The sequence below is a fragment of the Phacochoerus africanus genome, chromosome 1, assembly GCF_016906955.1.
Source record: "Phacochoerus africanus isolate WHEZ1 chromosome 1, ROS_Pafr_v1, whole genome shotgun sequence".
Lineage (NCBI taxonomy): Eukaryota > Metazoa > Chordata > Mammalia > Artiodactyla > Suidae > Phacochoerus > Phacochoerus africanus.
Window position 1 is genome coordinate 190940810 of NC_062544.1, and position 24912 is coordinate 190965721.

General features: G+C 40.0%; 1 protein-coding gene across 4 annotated transcripts in view; it reads left to right on the top strand.

Moving 5' to 3' along the window:
* Positions 1–293: 293 nt before the first annotated feature.
* The window catches only part of FNDC3B (fibronectin type III domain containing 3B), a 345183-nt gene continuing 320564 nt past the window's right edge, over positions 294–24912 (top strand). The window contains exons 1-2 of one of the 4 annotated variants that reach the window (XM_047786572.1): positions 361–499; positions 17113–17262. The gene's annotated coding sequence lies outside the window, so the exon portion shown is untranslated. The other 3 variants (XM_047786565.1, XM_047786588.1, XM_047786578.1) reach the window with 3 other exon arrangements.

Genomic DNA, 24912 nt, shown 5'->3' on the forward strand with positions numbered 1-24912 from the left:
CATGCGTAAATGAAAAAATGTCAGTCTCAGCTCTGATTATTACTTAGCAGACACTGCATTTATATTGATGTTGCAATCATTTGCAGAACATGAAGTCTTCGCCTTTCAGGAGTTTCTCGTTCCCTAAGCCTTTACGTTATTCTGGCTGAACCAAAAAGAGTTTTAGGATAGTTATGCAGGCCTAGTGGGGAAGGAGGATCCCATAGTTCCTGCGAATCTTTACTTAAAACGGCGGTTATACTCGGCAGATTACGGCAGTGGGCGGGCCTCAAATCCCCATGTGGTCCCGACATCATTGACATGGCGGAATCCCCCATCTAACCCTCCTGGTAGTTATTTGAGCGGCGGCTGCGGCCGGAGGCGGAGGAGAGCGGTGGCGGCGGCGGCGGCGGCGGGAGCAGCAAAGGGGCGGCAGGGATCCTCGGGGCTGGCGGCTTGGAAGGCGTGGTAGACCCGGTGTGTGGCGCGCCCGGAGCCCCGCGTTTCAGCCCGAGGGAAGGTAAGGCGTGCAGGAGCAGGAGACTGGAGAGGATCCGGACCCCGCGTCTCAGCCTCTGGGGTCCCAGCGCGCTGGAAAGCCCCAGCCGGACGCTGAGTCCACCAAAGTGCTTGCCTGTCCCGGAGCGCTCTGGGCGCGCCAGACTTCCCGAGAAAACTTGGCGCCAGAGTGCCTGAGCGCCCCGCGCTCGTCTGGGCACCCCGGGAACACGGGGCCCAGGAGGGGGTCGGCCTCCCCTTTGGGGCCGCGTCTTACTGGGCTCCGGGTCCCCGCTCGTCCCCCCAGCTGGTGAAGGCTTGAAGGAAGGAAAGAAACGGGTAGATTCTTCTTGATCGGGGAAAAAATATCTGGGCAGTGGCTCCCGGGCTTTCCCTCCCCCCCTCGCCCTCCCCAGCCTTCCCAGCAGATTTTGTCCGAGGAATCCGCTCCCCCTCCCGGAATCTCCGCGGCAGGAACGCTGCCCAGGAGGGGGAGGGCGGGCGGAGAGGCCGAGGAATCTTCGACGTGTCACTTTCTGAGGCTGTAGATTTCCATATGGTAGAGGGAGGAGGGCGGGCGTGCAAAGAGGGGCTAGAAGTTGGGGCCGCCTCTCTGCGCCAGGCGGGGCGGGCCAGGACCTCCGACCCTTGGATGCACACAGGGAGGGTCCCGAGCCCGCACCGGCCCCCCGCCCAGGCCAGGCCTCCCCGGGACACTCCCCGCCTAGCCGCTGGCCACCTCAGTGCGCGCCACGTCCTCCCTCCCCGTCCTGCCCCCCGGGCTCCCCCCGGGCTGGGGGCGGTAACCGGCGGCCGCGGCTGGACTCGGCGAGCCTAGAGGCTGGAAGCTCGGGCGGGGGAGTAGGGCACGGCGGGAAGGAGCGGGCGACCCGGTGTGTGGGCCAGCGTAGCTCCGGTCAGTGGGTCACCCCAAGGGGCGCCCGGGCCGGGGGTGGGGCGGGCGGGAGGAATCCGCGCCCCGAGGCGGCCGGGAGGGGCTGCGCGGACCGTCTGGTGCTCTCGGCGGGGCGGGGGCCTGCCGGCGTGGGAAGGGCCTGTCATTCTGGGCGAAAGTGGGGCCTCCGGCTATGCCCGCGAAGTTTCCCAAAGGTCCGGTCCGGGCGCCCGGTGGGATCGGGAGCACCCGGGCCCAGTGTCCCTGGAGACGGGGCTGGGCTGCCTGGCGGCGCCGTTGGCGGGGAGGCTTCCAGGAGTGCGCGGTTGGGGTTGGAGCTTTTCGAACCTCACCACCTACTCTGCTGTTCCTGACGGAGGGAAAGCAATGGCAGTTTATCCAGACATTACCGTTTGCGGACTTTCTTGAAAGGAAAAACTTTAATTCCTGTTCTCTTCAGTCCAGCAAGTTCTTGAAACAAAATTTGGAATTTGGCTGCGATGGGCCGACGCTGGGGCCCCAGATCCACGCGTTTCTCTCTCCATCCCTGTTAGTTTCTAATCTCCCTCCCTCTCTTCCACACAGGCTTAATCATATTTTGGAACGGGCGAAGTCTTTTGTTGGGTGGGCACCCCCCTGATGGCTTGTCTGTTTATTTTTTAATGTGCAGTTAATTTGATTTGAATTTCCTCCAGTTTCCAGGCCCTGCTAGGGAAAGCTAAGGAAGAGGGAATATGTCACCCCCACCCCTCTTTTTTTTTTTTTAAACTGGAGAGAGGTGGGGCATTGGGAAAAGGGGAGGCACAGTGGTTGTGGGCAAAGAGAGGGAGCAGACAGACCCGGAAGAAAAGGAATCTGCTCTGGAATAACACTTTTTTTTTTTTTTGAGGCTTCAGGCCTTGGGCAAAAATGCACCGCTCTGGGGGAAAAAAAAAAAAAAAAAAAGGCACCACTGTTCTGATTTCTACTGCCTGAGTTGCTCTTCTCTCTCAAGTTAGTGCTGTGATTCTGGGGCCCTAGACAACGCCCGAGGAAAGATGTCCGCAGCCACAGCCAAGAACAGCCCGTGGTTTTCTGCCTTGTATAGGGGCTCTTGGTTCCCCCTGATTGGAGGCGGCCTTGGTGGAATAAGCGTTCAGTAAATTTCCTGGCTCCCGAGGAGCAGCTGTTAGCCAGGGTAAAGTCTTTGGGCATGTTTCTGGTCCTGGTCCTGCAAGGGGACCTCACCTGTAAGGTTATAATTCTCACGTTGTTTAGACCCTAGAGGGTCATCCACAAGCTGGCCAAGAATGAGGCATAGCTGGTATGAGAAGTCACTAACAAATGGTACTTAAATTTGTATATGCTTTTAAAGTGTTTTGGTTTAAATACTTCTAAGAGAAAAAAATTCTACGTAAAGATAGTGTTCATTTTAAAAGAGAGATCTTAAAACTGCAAGATATCATCATGGAATAGGAGGTTGTAGCTTCTAATTACAGTATATACAATTTCAGAAAGATATTCCAGTAACCTTTTAAGACAGACTTTATAAATAGCTCACATCAGACCATGGACTGTACTGGAGAGCTAGTCTTCTGGGGTTTCTGGAAGAATGCTTGGGATCTGTTCGGAAGCTAGCTCTAGGAGCCGAGGTAGTAGTTTACTCTGTAGGAGTTTGTGCCCCTTTTGCTTAACACTTCATTTAATGGGTAGAATTTGATATCATCCTTAGAATTTAAAACCTGAGAACTTCCCAACTTCAGTTTTAGGAAAATGAGGCCTAGGGAGGGGAAGTGACCATTTGATGTTGCAATCATAGATTAAAATTCATTAGAGGACTGTGTAAATATCTACTCTGTCTTGGAATCTAGTGTTTACTAAGTAGCATGTATTGTGTTTTTTACTATATTATATCATTAAAATTCTAATAGTCTTTCAGTTTAGTTGATGTTAAGGACATTTTACAGAGAAGGCATCGAGGTTCACAGGTTCACAGAAATTTAGTAACTTGTATAATGTCACATAGAATTTTCTTAGGTGATGTAAATGGTTTTGTCTCTGTGCTGTCCAGTGTGGCAGCCACCAGACACGTGTAGCTGTTGTGCCATTTAAAACGTGGCTGGTTTGACTAAAGAACTGCATTCTAAATTTTATTTACTTTTAATTATTTTAAACTGCTACTTGTGGCTAGTGGTCAGTTACCATATTGTAGATTGCAGCTAGAACTTTCTGACTTGCAAATCTTTTCACGTTTAACTGAATCATACTGCTTTTAAGATCTTGTAGTTCACTTTTCTTTCTTCTATACCACAAAGTGCTTAGATTCAGCTCTTAAATGGAATTTAAATATGGAATTAGCTGTAGCTCAAAACCAAACAAGTTTTTAAAAAATGCCCTGTGTATCATAGTAAAAACTAATAGACAAAAACTTTAAATGCCATTTTCTTATTTGGTTGAAATAATTGCTTATAGAAATTGCTGAAAAGGCTGTCAGAGCTTGTTGATTATTTCAGTGCAATAAAGGAATATAAGTAGGAGGCAATATGGAAAACTCACTGATGGGGAGTTGGGTTAAAATTACCTCCAATATCCACATTTACATGTTCATTGAGTGATTCTTTTCAAATGTCTTCATAAGTGTCAGGTAAATAATATAGCCAAACCATCATTCACATGTCCTTATGTAGCACAGTTAATCTGAAGAATTAAAATTATCACTTTACTATCAAAGAGTAAAATTCAAGTGTAAAATATAAAATACCCTAGATCTATCTATGCATTGGGAAAATGTGTTTAAGATTGAAACAAACAGCAGAAAAGATTCTTTTGGTGGCATATCATCAAATAGTTTTCTCATTAGTGGATTTAATTTAAATCTGTTGCATTTTAGAATTCATTTGGTATAGGGAATTTCAACAACTTTCCAATTTCATATGATACAGTGAAAATTCCAACTCAAGTAAGTGTTAATTTATCAGGATTTCATCCATAAACTTACAGCTAATTTCTTTTATTAGAATTTTAAAGAGGTAAGTTCCAGATTCATTATTAATATGTCTGAATCTGCTGAATCTTTCATAGTTACTCTACTGCCTAGGGACAGTTGCAGTTTGTAATCCTGACTTGAAAGTGTTACATGATCCTGAAAGACTATACTAGTAAATCAGCTTTAAAACTGTTCTATATTATTTTAGTGTTTTGTGAATTACATGGCTTCCAGCTCTGAAAATTGTAAATTCAGCTAAGGGTGAAGCATCAGTTAATGAGACTCTTCAGATAGGTGAAAAACCCTGATCATATCCATTCCTGACCATTGAGATCATAGTTATTTTCAGGGAACCAACATAAGAAGCATATTATAAATAGGATTATATTGTTCTTGTGAGTGTGACAAATATAGGAAACGTGATTTAATTCATGATATATGGTTCCATTTGTAGAACATCAAGGTGCTTAATACAAATGAGAGATAATTTAAAAGATAAAGATACTGAAATGATAAGCAAAGGTAAAAAATCTTATTACCTCACCCCACTCCAGTGAGGGCCACATCTGGGTACCTGTCAGTTTAAATCATAATATCTAGTCTGTAATGGACTTAATTTACTTCTTTGCTATATGTCCTTGATAGACTTCTGAACCTCTCTTAGCCTGGGTTTCCTCATTTTAGTATAAGGAGGAAACACCTCACCTGTACTATTTTTTAAGTGGTCTTCACAAGGGATTAAGGAGTCAGTGTACTAAAAAGTGTTTAGCAAAGCCTTATACAAACTCCATAGTTTGTTATATTTGAAAGCATAACACTGACCTGTTTCTGTAGTATTACTTTGCATGTTTTCAGAGACTTCCAGATTGTGTTTGGACAGTTTGAAAAATGGTTTATTTTCTTCTTTGTGATGAGTAAATAAAGTTTCAGGCTTTAGATTACTGTGTTTCAATTTTCCCCTCCTCCTCATATAATAGTTGATTTGTGACCTCTCAAAAGTTGTGTTTCCTTAGATGTGGTCAGTAGCTGGTTAGCATTGCTGAAGTGGACTAGCCAGTCTTCGTGATTCAGGGTCATTCTTGAGGTGGAGGGGAAAAAGTACAGTCTTTTAGAGGAAGTTCCAATGTTGAATGATAGAAGCATAGGCTTTAGTCTCTGAATATTATCTTAGTAAGCCTATTATTTGAGCTTTCAATAATTCTAGCTGAGAAGAGGGGAGAAGAATCATTTTATGTGTAGGGGAATCTTTGCAACCTACCTGTGTTTTCACTTCAGAAGTTGTAGTTGTCCTTTCTTCACTTTTAATGAGGTTAATCCATTTAATGAGAGTTTTTTTGTGTGTGTTAAGACATTATTTTCAAGTCTCATCCACACAGCTGTTGGGAATGCACTTAGATGGTTGAGGAAAAACCTTTATTCTTTAGTTGACTTTAAGGCCTTTGAATATAGGAAGACATCCATAAGCACACCTTTTTTTGGGCCTTAAAATACACAGTATGGTATAGTCTTAATGTGTCTTTAAAAGTCAGAGAACACTTCAATCACCAGACAGAGGCAAGTTTCTGTAGGAGCCAAGCACAGTCTCACAATGGGAAGATGAATTGGTGGTTGGTACTTGAACTTGAACTTTTTGCAGGGTACAGCCAATGAGAGGCCAGAACCTAGTCACAAGTTTATCCAGAGGGGAATTGTTTATGTAAGTTTAGTGTCAAGGATCAATCCATGGAGACCAAAGATGTGGGGTAGAGATGGGAAGAATGAGGTGGGAGGTTTTTAAACTCCTGAGTATAAATCAAATAAGATAGACTGTAGTGATCAGCCATTATAGGTGGGGAGGTTTCTCAATTTAAAAATCCAGTTCCCTGGTGGCTCAGTGGACTAAGGATCTTAAGGAGCCATCCTTGTTACTGTTGTGGCTTGAGTTGTTGCTGTGGTGCCCATTCGATTGGTCCAGGAGTTTCTGCATGCTGCAGATGTGGCCAAAAGAAAAAGAAAAAGAAAAAGAAAAAAAAATCAATCCTGGAATCTCTTTTTTGTCGCTAGTTGGGATATTCAGGTTTAGCATTCTGAAACACCTGGCTTGTAACTTCATTGGCTGATGGGATGTTCTTAGAAATATTCACTGTCCGTTCGGACGCTGGTTCCTAATATCTTTTGTTTCTATAATATTACAACTGCTTGTCAGTTTTTAAATAACTGGAGGGAGAAGATTTTAGTGAGATGGTGTTGAGGCAAAGCTAGCATTATTTGAGATTTCAGTAAGTATCTGTTTAAAATGTCCCTTGTATTAAATGATATTTGAGTTTAAAATGTAATTTTATTTCGTTAACGTGCTTATTGACTCAAGGCACTTACTGAGTTCTAGACTACGTTTTTTTGTTAATGGAATGTTCTACTATCTTCTGACCTTTTTTTTGCAAATGCAAAGCATTTTTTCTGTTTACTTACAGGGCTATTTTGCTCATATTTTTGGAATGTTGTATAGAAAGCTATGTCTACCACCAAACTCCTAGGGTAGGGTGGTGACAACTTTAGTTCTTTGCTCCTTTCTAAAATTTGAGAAAGGTTAAAATTGGAGCACCTACAGGCCATGTTTTAAACTAAATTTATATTAGAATTTAAGGCTTCTATTACGTCTTTGTTTTGACTCTGGAAGATGAAGGTTTTTAAAAAGGCAACTAGTCAGAAAAATTTGCCTAAACCAAGTTGATATAATATAAACTCACAGTGTTCAGTTATGAAAAGCTTTCTGTTGAAGTAATTATCTAGAAAATTGTGTTCGTACATGAGCAAATGTTGTATGTTTGAGAAATAATGGGAGATTCTAAAATCCCAGGAAATAACAAGATTTAATTTATTCTTAAGGGCTCAGTCAGATTCTCCACAGCTGGTGAAAGAGGGTCTCTATTAAAAATAACTCCATTGTTCTGGATGTAACTAATTAGGAATTTGCAATTATCCAGGCAAGTCTAGGATAAAGTTTGGCTTCCTACTCTATATGAAAAGGTTTTACTGTAACAGAAGTTTAAATAGATCATAAGGAGAATATTTACCTAATTAGGAGAACAAACCACTTTAAGCACTTCGGAAAAATCAATTTCCTTAAAAGCAATGTAAAACTGTAGTATGGGTTGAAGCTAGTTCTACTGCTGGGCTTTTCATAGAGGTGCAGGAGCCCTTAGAAGTCATAGGACTACTGCGAAGTAAATGTTGATTTATTCAGTGCTATCACATGGGCTAGGCACAGTTTACCAGCAAAAGTTAGACCTAAATTTTTGAATACCAAATAGAGAGTAAGCAAATATCCATTCCGTCCCCACCAGTAGACTCCCAGCAATACCTATTAATTTGTTTTGAAGGTTTTCTGTTGATGTTTTGCTACTTGTTGCCTCCTGTAAGCACTTGATGGCAGATGGGTGAGAGCAGGTGTTAAAGTTTTAAGAAAATCATTATTGCTTTTAGCTGCCCATCTTCTCGTCCATGAGTTTGGGCAAAGTTGTGGAAGTCCTGCCAATGGCATTTAGGTAAGCTTATTATCCATCCTCTTCCTCTACTTTTGCTAAAGCAAGACCTTCTTGGCTAGCTTTGTTCCAGGTGCTGTATGAACTGATTCATAAGAAGGGTAAATTTCATTAACAATATCTCAAGATATTTACATCCCCATGAGATTTTCAAATATACGACTTTTTAGGCTTCAGATGGACCCAGTTTTTACAGTACAGGTTGTAAGTGTAGGATTCTTAATATAGTTTTAGAGTATTAATTCCCCTTTTTCTCTTGTATTTTAAATTTAAAAAAAGATATGTTTTATATTTTCTATTGTTTAAATTATTTAAGAGGAAAATACTAGAATTCTTTAGATTTTACTGTTTCTGATTTTTCTATTGTGGTTTTTCTTAGCTCAGAAAAAAAAACCTGATTTATGGTGTAATAAAGGTAACCATTATTCTGAATTAGTAAATCAGAAAATGCTTAAGAGTATATTGAATTGGAACACTAGTGTATTTCTCTTGGGAACAAAAAGGTATTGCTGTGGAAAACAGTTTTGCTGTTTCCCAAAAGTTAAGTATCAAACACCTAGCAATTCCATTCCTAAATATGTACCCTAAATAATTGAAAGCAGGGACTCAAACAGATACTTGTATACTAGTGTTTATAGGAGCATTATTTAAAATACCCAAAAGGTGGAAACCACCCAGGTGTTCATTTACAGATGAATGGATAAACAAAATGTGGTCTTTACATACACTGGAATATTATTCAACCATAAAAAGGAATAAAATTCTGAAACCTGCTACAACGTGGATGAACCTTGAAAACATACTGAGTGAAATAAGCCACACACAAAAGGACAAATATTTTATGTTTCTACTTATGTGCTGTACCTGGAATAGGCAAATACATAGAAATAGAAAGTAAAATAGAGATTACCAGGGACTGGGGGAAGAGGAATAGCTATTAGAGTTTAATCGATACTGAGTTTCTGTTTGGGATAATGAAAAAGTTCTGGAAATGAGTAGTGGTGATGGTTGCACAACATTGTAAATGTATTTACTGCCACCAAATTGTATGCTTAAAAATGGTTAAAATGGCAAATTTTTTTTTATGTGTGTTCATCGTAATAAAAAATTGAAGGAGATTTATTCCACAGTTTGCCTGTGTTTACTCCCCCTTGGTCTACTCCATGCTGGTATATAGATGTGTCCTCTCCCCACCCTCCTCTGTTGCCCTGTAAAGGGAGATTCCCCTAGGCCATTTTTAGAGGTCAGAGTTTCCTTATTAACTGACTTGAATTTGGGAGGAGACTATTAAAAAGAAGTAGATCTCTGGAGGGAAGAAAAGATATTTTAACATATAGATGAGCCAGGTAGTTTATTAATATCCACAGACCATGTAGGCACACAAAGATAAGGTACTCTACTCACAGTCCTGGATTTCACTGTAAGTCATTCAAAAATCAGAGAGTAGGATGTAATTAGACCTGTCATATTTTCTAACTGTTAAACATTTTTCCCCCAATTTTGTCATCTTGAGTACTTTAGGGAAAACTTTGATTACCACTTAGAGAAAGGGTCTAAGTTATCTCAGTAGTAGTGTTGGAATAGCATTTGGTGCTAATGTACTTTAGTTTGTTAGACTGAAGCTTACTGGGAGGGGGTAGAGTGAAAGCAAGCATATAGCATTGTTTCCTTCACCTGAATTTGTCTCTAGCATTTAATAATTTCATGGTGGGGACTGTTCTCTGAGTGTTGGTGGTTTATTTTTCTTTTTCCTTCCAAAATGTTGATGTTGAGTTTGGGTAGATCACTTATGAAAAAATGGGGTAGGATTTTTAAGTTTTGGATGTAAAATTTAAACATCAGAATGTAAAGTGCATTTTAGTAATACTGAAAATATTAGATAAAATTCAGGTAGAAAGATTTACGTTTATATACAAATAACAAGTTCAAGGAAAAACTACATACTGTGAAGTATTTGCCATCCACAATAGTTTATTAATTCCCGAACTCCTGGAAAACAGGATAAAGTCATCAGGATATGCTGCTAGTAGTGTATGCTTGCTTTGCTATCTATAATGGGTATATTTTCTTTGCTGTATGTATAAATGGCTTTCATACCATAGCACGTTATTTTTAGGGCCTAGTAATTGCTTCAGAGGTAGGACCATTACCAACTGATAATAAAAGGTCTTGCAAGTCACAGTCTTTATATCTAGAGGAAATATGTAGAATTACAACTTCTTGTTCGCAGAATGTTCCTCATTGATTTTTGATCTGCTTGAAAGAAAAGAGTGTCTCATTCTATTTTGCTTATTCTCCTTATGTTCCAGAGCCATTATTTTAGGTATTTTATCATTTTCTTTAAAATCTTCTGACCCCTTTTCTATGCTTTTCAGAACGCTTGTCCTTTTCAGTGTTGTCTGGTTGCCTACTTGTCATTGTTACTTGACTGTGCTGATTACTGATTTAATGTAATGTCTTTCCTAATGATTGCATAGTAGATGCTCATTGGATGGATGGATGGGTAGATGGAAGAATTCCTAGGCCAAAAAGTACCATTTAAACTTAGTACCTCTTCTCAGGTGCTCAAGTCATTATTTCTTGTACTGAAAGTTGATCTCTTTGAAGCACTGGCCATGTTACAGGAAATTTTGTGTTCCCAAAGTTTTCCTAAAAGAATTTTTTTTCTTGTGGGTAGGGATCTAATAAATATAAAACAAATTAAAACAAAGGCATGAGTCATCTTCAGTGCAAACCTAGCATTTCCTTTATTGCTATTTTAAAGAAAGTTCCTCAGAGAATACATGGACTTTACATGTTTGTATCAGATTGCTAATTAATTTTGAAAATACAAATAGAACAAATAGCTTCTATTTTTATTCCCTAAAAATGTGGCCCTCAATTATGTATGTTTTGCTTATCTATTGGAGTCGGATTGATGATTATACAGAATTATTTTTTGTAAAAGGAATTTTTCAGAGGTTAAAATTTAAAATCCTTTTAGAGGAAAATTCTAGAAGGGAGGCATTAAGGGGCAGAAGAAAAAATCAGCATATGCCTTGCTGGGGTGTTAGGGTCCAGCAGAGAGAATTGATTCTGCTAGACTGATGGCCATAGTATTTAGTGTTAAGCTAAGCCATGGAGAAAGGGTCAGAGAGCATGTCATGGAAAGTTGAGGAGAAGGACCTCAGCCCTTGTAAGGTGGAGTGAAAGCAGGCCTGAGAAGAGTCTCCTGGACTTTATAGGACGGTGTATGTTTGGGTGGAGATTGGGGGGGCGGTGGAGGGGTGGAGGGCGGGGATGGTGGAGGGAGGGGGCAAGAGGCATATGCATGTGCTCTTATTCATTATGTCTGGGGTGGGATATGGAAATCTTTGTTAGGTGTTTCAGGTGAGTGATACCATCAGACACATTTGGGAAACCCAGGCTTGGGGACTCAGCCCCCTTGGTAGTCTGTCCTTTCAGGGTTTTTGACCCAGTGGTTGGAAAGAAGTGCGGTGGGAGGAGGTAAACCAGAGGCCTCCATATAGGAAGGAACTAGGGTAGAATGGAAAGGTTCCTCAGAGAAGTTTTAATTGTATTCTTTGGGATAAAACGATAACCAGCTCTTAACTGTTTAGTATACAAACGAAGGCACTTGTCACTTGTACACAGAACTCCCACACATTCTGACCACGAGTCAGGTATAAAATATAATAGTGATCAGCAATTGTTGAGCACCTGCCATGTGCTTATATATATATTCCACATTCATTAAACTATGAAAGGGTAGATAATTATTTATTTTTCTGTGTGTTTCCACTACCACAAAAATCTGAACATATCCTGGTGCCCTATGAATGTTGAGTGAATGAGATTAGAAGACATGCTCAGGAATGTTAAAAAGATCACCTAGACTGACTGATTCGAGAACTGTTTTCAGCTGTGTGACACTGCTTCTTTAATAGTTCACTTTAAATGTCTTATTTGTGTCTCCAGACTTGGCACAGTGTTTGTTTGTGTTCCCAGGTACCTGAATGCTAAGGCTGAGAATTAGTTGAATGCCTGTCTATGGTCCAGAAAGCTAAAATTTACTTTTGGAACAATAATGATATTCTGGACATCTCCCAAAGGGGGAGATTTCCCTGGATTGTTTTCTGTAATAGCGACTTAACCTTAGAATGAGAGAAGCCAGAGTATAAAAGTATACTTCACAGAAAGTAATGTATAAGAAACTCATTGTAGTGAATGGGAAAAATCTAGAGCTGTTGGTTAAGAAATGGCAGCGAAGTTTTACCTGACTCAGACATTTGAAAAATTCAGGGGAAGAGAGTCCTCTTCACTCAATGTCAGTTTGGTTTTGTTCATCTTGCATTCCTTCTCCTCAGTGCCTTTTGCTAAAGTTAATTTATATAAGGCAAGATCCTGTACTTATAATTTGCACCTGGAAAAGCAAAGCCTCCCATTCCTAATACTACTCCTTTCTGTCCTTTTAAGGCTAATAGTTTGTGGTGTTTGGGTTGTGCTGAAGGCAGCCGCAGGGATGGGATGAGCCCAGAACTGGCTAGAGCGTGCCTCCTCTACAAGTGCAGAGAGCAGCTCCCGTGGTGGGTAAAAGGTGACCTCAGGATTCAGAGGAGCCCTGTGCTTTCCCAGACGGCCCAGGCTAAACCTGGGGAGCTGGCAGCCCTAAATGCTTCCTTTGTTAGAAATTATTGAGCTCCCTACTCCATCTTTAGAAAGTGAGTTCACTGAAGGTGAGTTAAGGACAAGGCTTTGAAGTGGGACCTGACTTGCTTTCTCTGCCTGTGTTTGTGTGGGGTGGTGTGGATGAAGAGACTAATGAAGATGCAGCGCCCAAGGCGCTATTACCTAAATACTGTTTGTCACTGCTTCACAGAAATGCTGCTCATGGTCCAAAAGGAGCCGTGTGCTTCTCTGGGGATTGTGTTTCCACAGACGACTGGTGAAGTGGTGAAGACTGTCAGAACAGCCTTCTCTTATTTCTCAAAACCTCTGCCTAGGAGGAAGGCTGTAGACATCCACAAATGGGTAGCACCCCAGAGAAGTGCTCCTCAATGCTGAAAGGCTTTTTGCCTTGTAACCTGGCTTTTAGAACTTGCTGGTGGCAATCCTCATGACATAGAGGACCATAGGATCAAACTAACTTTTAAGAACACATAAACATCTATTTTATACCTTAAGTTGTAAAGAAAACAATTTTAACCACTATAAAAAAGGATTATGTTTTAGTTTTAGGATTTGGGCATTTACTTGCTTAAGTTTATTTTAAATCGCTTGGATCCTCTTCTGTTTAACCCTTCATACACTTCTACCATCACCTGAAAGTGGAGATTTACTTAATTTTTGATACTAAAATTGCCCATGTGCACACTCATGTTCAAGGAAATTATGAAATCAGTATTTTTGAGCCTCCTAGAAAGGAATTAAGTTCAATTTTTAAAATGCTCTCCTTTTAAAATTATTTATTTGGAGTTCCCGTCATGGCGCAGTGGTTAACAATCCGACTAGGAACCATGAGGTTGCGGGTTCGGTCCCTGCCCTTCCTTGCTCAGTGGGTTAACAATCTGGCGTTGCCGTGAGCTGTGGTGTAGGTTGCAGACGCGGCTCGGATCCCGCGTTGCTGTGGCTCTGGTGTAGGCCAGGTGGCTACAGCTCCAATTGGACCCCTAGCCTGGGAACCTCCATATGCCGCAGGAGAGGCCCAAGAAATAGCAAAAAATGGCCAAAAAAAAATTAAAAAAAATTATTTAATGAATATTTCTCATTATACTTAGTGCATAAAAATGCTGGGAGTTTCCTTGTTATGTCACAAGACTGGAAATTCCAAAACCCATAGCTATATATTTACCTACAGGCATTTCAGACTCAATCTACCTGTTGTCTTTTTTTTTTTTTTTTTGAAGAGTTGTGGGAGAAAGGACAAGGAGTGGATAATAATTTTTAGGTCTGGCATTTTATTTCAGGCTTTAATTAGCAACAGATACCCTTAATTTACCCTTAAATTTCTATATTAATAAAGAAATAGTTATTTCCAGGTTTTTTTGATTTTTGACATATTCTAATCTTGCTGTGTGGTTACTGTGAAATGACTTTAACCAGATCTTAATGATACCCGTGACATTCTGAATAGTTTAAAACATAGTGTTTTAGATTTTGCATTTGCTTATTATATTAAATTTCAACATGGAAACAATGTCACTTCCCATTTATGTTTTACTTTCTGATTCTCTTAGTTCAGTTCTCGTAAGAGTTCAGACCTGTTAGGGCATAGTAAGTTGGCTAATAAGAGAAAAAATTGAGGATGCAAAGAATTTTCTACTAGATTATCTTGCTTCATTTTGTTTGAAGTAATTTTGGGCCTCAAGTGTTTGTCATTAACGTTCTGAAGTTTTCCTCCTTGCTTTTGTGAGGAGCAAGGGTTAGAGGAGGGAGTAGGCCTGAGTTTGGGGAGGATGTACCAGTGAAGGTGAGCGAGTTTGTTCCTATTATGTTTTATGTGGGATGATAAGTTTTCCAAATTCTAGTTTCCACTGAGTCATCTATGAGTTCAATTAAGGGGCAATTCTAGTCTGCTGTCAGATGTTCTGCTTGGCAGATTAATGAAGAACCTCTTTTTTTAAAAAGTGTTTTTACCACAGATTGCTGTAGTTGTATGTCAGTTTTGGCTAGTGGTTTTAATAGCATTTTTCATGAAAAAACATAGAATGATTTCCTAGGAAGTTTAATTGTAAGCTAAGTAGATTAAAAGAAAACATTTTTGGGAGTTCCCGTTGTGGCTCAGTAGTTAACGAATCTGACTAGGAACCATGAGGTTGCGGGTTCGATCCCTGGCCTTGCTTGTGGGTTAAGGATCCGGGCGTTGCGGTGAGCGCTGGTGTAGGTTGCGGACGCGGCTCGGATCCTGAGTTGCTGCCGCTCTGATGTAGGCCAGCGGCTACAGCTCTGATTCGACCCCTAGCCTGGGAACCTCCATATGCCGCAGGAGCGGCCCTAGAAAAGACAGAAAAAACAAAACAAAACATTTTTTTAGAGAAACGATTCTTGGGACTTCTTTAGCCCTTGTCTGTAAACAGTAGCAGATTATCACATACAGTTTTCATATTTGGGGAGCATGGGAAACTGCTCTCTTAACTTGGAACTAATATCTTTAGTAAGAAGATAAATCTGTAGTGTAATGATTCAGTGCCTGTGCTCTGGAAACTGAGCCCTGGGTTTGAGACCCCACTGTGCAGATTTGTAACTCCGCCTTCAGTTAAATTACTGAATCTCAATGACTTTGTTAAAAGGAATTGTTAGGACTCTTTAGCTCCGAATGGTGCTTTGTCAAGTGCTTAGCAAGTGAGAGCTGCTATTTTATTATCTTATTCACTGCATACAGACAGATTTAATCATTGGACATACTTCTTAATGGGGGTAATAGTTATTTAAAAACATTTCCCTGTTACTTTAAAAGTGTGTATGATTTCTAGCCATCAGTTTTGTCTTGACCTTGCCACTGACTCCTTGAGTGTTCTTGTTCAAGTGACACTTTTGTGGTTCATCTCTAGTCACACTTGAGCTGTTTACCTTAGTAGGTAGCATGGGCATAAAATGAAATAATGTGTGTAAGAAGCACTTTGGGTGGGGGGGAAGCATGTCCGAATGCCAAGAACTACTTAATTAAATAAGTGCTACTTCTGCCATTATTTTTCTTTTCCCCTGCCCTCCTTAAAGAGAGGTTGTCTCTTTTTAAGTAGATAGATGACAGCTCTGCTTCCTCTCCGAAGTCTGGGATCAAAGGAAATTTGTAATAAAGGAATTACTCTCCCCTTCCCTGTCTCTTTTTTGTGGATGTTGTTCTAACTGTTTTTGAAAGAGATCAGGCCTTGATGTTAGTGGGCAAAATCATGGGGCTCGCAAGACCTTCCTTTCATTTCTGGATCATCGTCTTGGACGACATTCTTCATGTCTTAATGGCATAAAGACACCCCAGCTTGGAAAAAATGCTCTGCAGGCTAAGACCTTGAAATATTTCTAGAAATCCTAGCTACCTTTGCTGCTCATTGTTGTTTGGATGCTCATTTCTTTAGAATAACATAGAATGTTTGGTGGAGGTGTCAATGACTAGAACAGTTTTCTCTGCTTTGGCAGTGCCTACGTCTCAGCAACTTCTTGTAAGTTGGAAGCCTTGCTCCAAAAAAGTAAAAGAAGAAAAACAAAACTGAATTTTAGCTGGTTGTTTACTGGCAGGGTTGTTCTAGACATAAACACAGTTGAATGGAAAGGATAATAGGAATTGGAGCCTGTCTTGCTTTATGAGAGAGTGAATGAGCCAGTGTTAGAGACCTTAATATTGGAGGAAAAAACCCCCAACATTCACCATTTTGAAAAAACAAAACAAAACAAAAACAAAAATTAGACAGTCCTTGCAGGCTAACTGATGAAAATTAAAGGTCAGGTTCTTCAGTGCCCCACCTCAGTGCATGCCTCAGGCCACATTAATAATGGCAATCCTGTTATTTTCCTTCAGCAGGCAGGAAATGCTGTCTACACCCATTAGATTTGTTTGAGTGGCCCCTGGGTGGAAATGAAGAAAATTTAATTTTCTAACTTGCTTGGAGGGGGGAAAAAATCATGTAGTGCGGCATAGAGGTTGATTTGGGGGCTGGAATAAAAACAGTGTCATTAAAAAAAAAACAAAAAACCCTTCATGTTCTTAATCTCAATTACAGGGATGTTTGGCCCTTACCCATACTGAAATCATAAATGAGCTTACATGCAAGTTATGTGTGTAGAAAACCTTTCTGAGTATTGTCAGAATTGGCTCAGTTCTGGACTTTTTAACCATACGTTTGCAGACTGCCCATTTCCTCACATATCCCACTGACTGCTGTAAACTTGCTTGAAGGAATGCTTTGTCACAGGGTTTTGTCATTTTTTTTTTGAGAAGATTAGTTTGCTTTTCAAAAATAATATTCATCTATATTCATTAGGGCAGTCAATTTCTTTGTAGATTCAGTAGCAAGAAGAAAAATTTGGTAGTAGTTAATGTTACAGAGAAAGGATGTGAGCCTGTCTTTGCACAGCGTTATCATACTGCCTTTCACAGTTATATTTACTAAGCTCATGGCTCACTTGGTATCCACTACTTTGTGTCCTTTAAGAATAAAATCTTTAAAAAAGTGCATTTTTTGATCAAGTTGATATCCCTCCCGTATCTTTACATTTTTTAGTAAGTCAAAAGATCTTTATTACTGTTTTGACATTTGATTTATTGGGATATTCTGTTACAGATTTTTCAGTTGGTATATAAGTCCTTCTTCCAAGACAGTATCAGATTTTTCCATGCAATACAGCATCTTGAATTGAAGGGACGTGCTTGAAATCATAGGAGTAGCCAGTGCTAGAAGAATCAGATGTTTCATCTTTTCCGTCCAGAGGAGGTAAAAGAAACCATTCTATTTTAATGGATTTGTAATTCATATTGTTTTGCATTGACTATACACTTAGAGCTTTTTCTTGTGTCCTGAAATGTATATTGGAAAGAAATTTCTAACATTTTCATAGGTAAGAATCGAGGGAGTTTTTATGAATATTATCCTTTGTCTTAATTCTTAAGACCTTTTTAGCACTTTACCTATACTAGTGACCATTTTGCCTTTGACATTTTGCTTCTGGTTGTCTTCACTGTGAACATTTTTCATAATATTTACTTTCCCCATTTATTTGTCCTGATAAGTACTTAAAAGCAAAGCATGGGATTCTTGATTTTTTTGTAGTAACTGTAGTATTATAATTATGTCTTTTGTAAAATATATTTTGGTGGTAGCTCATGACAGAGTACCTATTTGGGGGGACTTTCAAAAGTCCAAATTTGTATTTCATTTATAATAGAAATGATACTTTCTAGTAGTCTTTTCTCTAGTAGGGTTCCCAGTGGTTTTTTTTTTTTTTTTTTTTTAAACACCTCTGAGGTTAGTTCTTAAGGCTCCTGAAACTAAAACAAACAAACAAAAAAGACCCCTACAACTGATTGCACCTTGGGGAATTTGAAACTTATGTATAAAAACAGTTAAAGGGCTTTGGAAATTTTCATGTGATATTGTTTTGATCTAAAAAATTGTTTGCTTGATTGGGAATTTAGGTTTGACATGTTTGTACAAATTATTAACTTACTGGCTGGAATGTGTTATAGACTGGCTAACCTATTTGACATATATCTGGTGTGTTTAAGTTTGGCAAGAAATCAGGGCAAAGATACAATTGAGGCGTTCTTATTTATTTTTCTAAGTCAGTAACGCAATTCATGTTTTGCCATGGAAAAATAATCATTGAAAACGTTACACCTGATAGCCTGTATAAACTTGCTTAACCTTTAGCATAATGATATTTTTTTCCAGGATATTGACCGGATGATTGCGTATAAGGATGTTTATCTATAGACCAGTGAATTAAAACTTTTAGGCAAATAGAGAGCATATATCACTTATTTGTAGTATTGTTCCTTTGAATGATACGGCTAGTGAGAGTCTTCATTTTGAAATGTTTCAAACTAGTTCGGCATCTTTTGACCTAAATCTTCTAGCCTTCAGCTTTGAGGAATACATAATTTGGATTTGCGAGAATGTGAAGATTTAGCCAGGTGGTCAGTTCCTATTAGCTTGAGAGGGCTTGGACCTCAACTGACTGGTGTTTATTAAATACTTGTTTTTTTGCAGAATGCTCTCCCATCATGAGGAGAGGACTCTCATAGTGAACAGTAAACCCTCTCCTTGAACCAGCTGACATTTAATTTTCTAATGTTCTCTCAGGATTCTTATGACTCAATCTTGTCATGAACCTCTGAATCAGTAGAAGTAATGGAAGATGGTAGATTTCATTTGAAATGATAGATTCTTCTTTTAGATGTCGGTCAGTCCCCTTCCCCTGGGGCAGGGGGTGGGATGTTCACAGTTGTAGGTGCCTTCAGATGAGAATTGGTGGTGAAGGACAGGCAGAGGATAAGGTATATTTATGTGTTGGCTCCACACTCAGGTTTTCCTAGGTGTCCCCCAGGTGATGAGGCTGATTATTCACTTCAGTGAGAGCAAAGCCTGGTGGCCCACTCCACGCTTTCCATTTCTCCTTTAGAAGTAGAAAATTGTAGGAGTTGCATAAACCAATACTTGGAGCTTGGGAGCCTTCTGTTCAGTCAGAACCAGTATTGGCTGGTGTCTAACTGTAAAGATATAGCAGCGAGTGGAACAGGGAGACTTATAATTCCTCTTCATCTCTCCACTATTATAGAAATTCCACCAGGGCAGGGACCTTGTCTCTCCTCTTCTCTCTCTTCTCCAATTGAAGCACAGTTGATTTAAATGTGGTATTTCCTTTTCCCTTTATACAGTGGCAAACAATAAGTGCTCAGTGTTTATTGAATAAATGACTTAATGACTGAGCAAAACATAGTGTTTTTTTGACACTGAGATACCAGTGTGTTTGAACCATGAAAAAAGCTGTTGGATTTTCATTTTAAAATACTGTTCCAATTCTTGGAAGAAATGTGGCATTTTCAGCTTAAAGTAACTGAGATACCTGAAAATATGTGAAGATCCAAAGATTTTTGGTGTTCAGTAATAGTGAAGAACTGTTTGTCTTGCAAGTAACAGAAACACTTAAAGTAGCTTAAGCAAAGAAAAAAAGTTTGGAGTCATTGGAAATGAGGGCAGTCCCTGGACCTCGTGAGGTCTTGGAACCAGCCCTGGGAAGTCATTGGGAGCCAAGGCTGCTTTTCTTCCTCTTTCCCTTCCTTCTTTAATACTTCTTCTTCTATAGAGCCCATCTCATATAAATGCTGGAAGCCTCTAACTTCATAAAGCTTTATCAGTTTTAATTTTTCCTTCCAAACGGCAGTCTACACCTTTTTAGTAATGAATTGAAGTTGTGGATGGTAGAAGTATTGTCTTAGTGCCATTTTGAGGCAAATTCTTTTCCAGTGTGTCAGTTATAGCTAGTTTGTGGGATGAAAGTTTTGGAAAGTTATGTAAAGAATGATCGCTATTCAACAAAATAATGATAATCTATATTTTCCCGTCTCTTGTTTTTTTAAAATGAACTGCAGTGAGACATGGCCAGGTTGATTTCTTCCCTTAAATCATCCCAGAAACTATGCCCAGTCCATTAATTGCTTTGTTCAGTGGGCAGGAAATGGTTATGTTTGTACAAGTTACACAATCTTAGCTAAGTCGGAGCAAGAAACCAAAGAGGTCTCTGATCTTTTTTTTTTCCCCTCCAGAATTAAACATTTGGATCTACAAACTTACACATGATGCATGAATCAGGTTACTGGGGGACACTTAGCAAAAACCATAATTTATTTTACTTGTCAGAATGGCTGCCTGTCTAGAGGTACTAAGAAAAGTGGTTGCCTGAGGTCGTCAGGCTGGTAGTGAGATTAAGTCTATGCAGTTTTACTTCCTTTTTAACAGTTTCTTTCCCTTTTTTTTTTTTACTTTTTAGGGCCACACCTGCAGCATATGGAGGTTCCAAGGCTAGGGGTCATAGTGGAGCTGTAGCTGCTGGCCTACACCACAACCACAGCAATGCAGGATCCAGGCCAAATCTTCAACCTACACCACAGCTCATGGCAACGTCAGATCCTTAACCCACTAAGCAAGGTCAGGGGTCAAACCTGTGTCCTCATGGAGCTTGATTCTTTAACCACTGAGCCACGACGGAAACTCCTTAACAGTTTCTTATGCATGCAATAAAGGAGGTGTCCTGAAGCTGGTGCCCTGTTGGCATGACCAGGAAAAGTTCACCTTCTGCTCTCTCCCTTCCCCATCCTCCCTTGCAGGCTGTTTATAAATTTGTTCTTTTTCTTTCCTGGAGTTGGCAAGTTGCCTACTTAATACCATCCATTTGCCCATGCCTGTTACCTGTCTATTAATTCCCAGTCATCTACTTTTCTTCCTGAAAGTGGAATTTTTCTCTTTATCACCATTTGATGATTCTTTAAGCATTATAATTGATATTTCGCAATTTTAGCAGAGCTGATTTTATATATAGTATTTTAAGGTATTTTCTGACTTTGCCTAACTGTTCATTCATTCATTCATTCATCCTCCTTTCATTTTGATTTCCATTAATTATTTCCTGAAGCCTGTATATCACTAAGAAAATGTAATCTTAAGTAATGGAGTAACTAATAGAGGTCAAATTGAGAGAGGAATGAATGAAGAATTATATGAATTTAGGCAGAGTCAGAAAATAGTTTCCCTCTTTAAAACAGGAGCTCTTCCTTTGAAAGAAGTAGAATTTTGCTGTATGAGCTAATGCTGCAAAATCACGTTTACTCTCATAGCTCCTTAAAATTTCTCTTTTGAATGATCCCATTGCCTTTCCTTGTTTGCTTGTATCTTTTGCTCTCTTTCTTCCTTGTTAAATACTTTCTTTTTGGACTTCTCTGGTGGCTCAGTGGATTAAGGATCCAGAGAAGTCACTGCAGTGGTGTGGGTTCGATCTCTGGGCCAGAAGTTTCTACATGCTGTGGGATGGGTGTGGCCTAAACAAATACATAAGTAAATCCTTTCTTGTTAAATACTTTAGATGCAAGTCTTGTATATTTTCTCTATTTTTTTTTCAAATGTTCCACAGTTCCTTAAAACTTTGTCTTTTCTTAGCCTGTTTGCTATTTATCAGATCACCCCCCAATCACCTCAAAATGTCTTCAGAAAGTCCTGCTTTTCCTTATACATTGTTCCTTGTTCAGAGTCTTAACAGGTGATGCCCTCTCCTCCTACCTCATTCCTCTCAGCAGTTTCCTTTGATGGTGATACATGCCTAGGAATTTCCACTTGAGCCTTATAAACCCTTTGGGAAAGGTAATTCTGTCAGCATTCACTGCTCTTTCTCTTCTATTCCAAAAGGCTAAGGACAAAGAATCCTTCTTATGCATTCCTGTGCTGAGGAATCTGCTGTAAGGTTTCCGCTCTCATTTTCTTACCAGGGTCTGAATTCCCTGTGAAGGTGCCTGATAGGATCTCCCCTCTCTTCTCTGGTCTCAGGATAGGACACAGGGGTTGCATTTGGAATTAGCTCCAGACGCTCAAAAACCGTTAATTTAGTACTGATTACATGATGCTTTGAAGGCAAACAAAATAGCTTCTCTAAGGAGTGAGCTGGGTAAAATCAGAGTGGAATGATTTCTCATGACTTTTCCAGATCTCTTATTCTCCGTCTGTAAATTTTTCCTCGAAGAAGAGTTTGTTCATCAGAAAGGAAGAACCATTATTATCTATTGTGTGTGTGTGTGTGTATATATATATATATATATATATATTTTTTTTTTTTTTTGTCTTTTTGCCATTTCTTGGGCCGCTCCCGCAGCATATGGAGGTTCCCAGGCTAGGGGTCAAATCGGAGCTGTAGCCCCTGGCCTACCATAGCAATGCAGGATCCGAGCCTCGTCTGCGACCTACACCACAGCTCACAGCAATGCCGGATCTTTAACCCACTGAGCAAGGGCAGGGATCAAACCTGCAACCTCATGGTTCCTAGTCGGATTTGTTAACCACTTTGCCATGATGGGAACTCCACTACTGTATATTTAAAAAATTTTTAATCTATCTACAATTTAATTTTGTAATCCGTACTTAGCTACTGTTTGCTCATCTGTAAAATTGCTTGTAACTTATCTTTGTAAAAACAGTCTGCTACCAGCTAAGATTTCAGGTTGTTCACTTTTAAATGTTTCACTTGAAAGTATAAAATAGTTCTCCAGTGGAAAGTGTGCCTTCAGAGATAACTTTCATGTCTTTGAAATCTGGAAAAAAAAAATTATTAAATTGGAATTTAATAAATTAAAAAAATATTAAATGTTTGTAGGAAGTCCTTAGTCATTGCTGGTTGACATCTTTCTACTCATTGTGCTCCAGAGGAAAATTACCAAATTTAAGCCTGTGAACTTCCAAGTTGCTCTTATTATTAGTGGCGTATTACGTACCTGAATTGGTTTTGAACTTTTCAGATTTACATTTTTGGCACAGATAATAAGTTTGATTTTCATTCACTGTCACTGTATGTACCTGGCACATAGTAGGCTCTCCATTTGGTTTACTGGATGAATAAAGATGGTCAGTGGGATTTAGAAAGAAGTCTCCACCAATATTATAGATCACCATTGATGGCCCCTGTTGCTCTGGGTATTTGTGACCTCTAGTTTATTGCAACCTTACAGACATCTCAGTCACTGCAGGGGACAGACTCAAAATTTTTGGTGGGCTCCTATGTCTCATTCTTGGCAAATGGGAATATAAATCTATATATATATGTAGAGAGAGAGTTCACTCTAGTTTAGAAATCACTCTTTTAGTGAAACTTACAGAAAGTCTTACTTCCTGCCTATGAAATAGGGTAATAGGATCACCCCCCCAAAAAAAATGCCACCTTGTTCAGAAGTGACATGATTGCTCTTCAGTTGGGAATATTGATAAGTGAGCAGATTTCTTTGGAAGCATTTTGTTTTTACTACATGAGTAAAACTCCAGGGAGCATTGAATAGGGGGTGAGGTGCTCCCTTTTGGCTGTGCATTAGCAACGTGGCAGTTACTGATCTGTCATTTACTTTGAAAAGGAATTACAGAGTTTTGGCCTCCTGCCTGGAGTAGCTCCAGATGGTCAGAAAAGATTTTTGTACTGAAGTCAAAGAGTATATTGCAGTGATAGAGCTAGGCTTGCCATGTTTATATTAGAACATTGACTTCCCACTCTATCCTTCTGCAAAGTTTTTGCTTGTTTTTTTTTTTTTTTCTTCCTAAGGGAGGAAGGGGAAGAAAATGCTGCTTTAGAGTTATGGAATCTAATATTTGGAATACCTTTGTTCTTGGTGATAGAGCTACATCGGCATGGTGCATGGCCATAGAGCTGCTTTGTTAATCTCAGTACCCGTAGTACTTATTATTTACAAAGGACTCATGAAGAACTGGAATGTAGAAATACACCAAGATCATAATAGCCGATTCCGAAATAGGGGTCAGAAGCTTCATTTGGGTTGCATGTGCTTGTCTGATAAACTGGCTGTTGGCCCATAACTGTTGCTTAGTGGCTTTCGTCAGTCAATTGGCCCATCTCTGATGGGAGAGCGGCATTACTGCAACTTTCCCCATGTTTCCTCATGATTTTGTGGTTGGTAGGGTAACGATGAAGTGTAGGTATCCAGCATGGGTCTGAGGTGGGGCCCGGGGAGATGAGCAGTGAGGAGGCCATGGTTTTAACCAACAGTTCCCAGACTTCACTTTTCTGGGTCCTAGCGCCTAAGTTCCACACATGTTCCTTCATGTCAACCTTGGAAGGCAATGATGTGATTCCTCTTTTTCTAGATGAGAAAACTGAGATTCAGAGTCATGGTAATCTGCCCCAGGTATAACTATATAAGTCCCTTTTGCTGCCTGCTCACATACAATTTTGGAGAAATTTATTACAGGATTTCTGCCCCTTCAGGTTAGAGGTGACTTCAGGCTTCAGGAAATAAAGCTCATTTTCCTTTGGGAAACTTGGGCCTGTTAAAGTTGAACCTTTTAATAAAGCCTGGTTACAAGTCTCAGATTAAGACCTCAACCTACAGGCTGCTGCTCCCACACTGCTTTCAGTTACTCTTGTGGTTATTGAGTAACTTAGTGAGTTTGAAGAACATTAACAAAGTTTTATATCTTCAAAGAAAATCCAGCACATGGGGAAGTGATGTTAAGTTGCATACCACAAAAAGGAAATTTTTTCTCTTTTGAGATGTCAGTATATATATTGAAAATAACGAAGAAATCCATCATTTTGACTCTTTTTTTTTTTTGTCTTTTTGCCATTTTCTTGGGCCACTCCCACAGCATATGGAGGTTCCCAGGCTAGGGGTCGAATCGGAGCCGCAGCCCCCGGCGTCTGCAACCTACACGACAGCTCACAGCAATGCTGGATGCTTAACCCATTGAGCAAGGCCAGGGATCGAACCCGCAATCTCATGGTTCCTAGTCGGATTCATTAACCACTGAGCCACGACGGGAACTCCATTGACTCTTGTACTCAGTTGATTGTCTGGGTACTTGACACAGATGGCTCTTTTG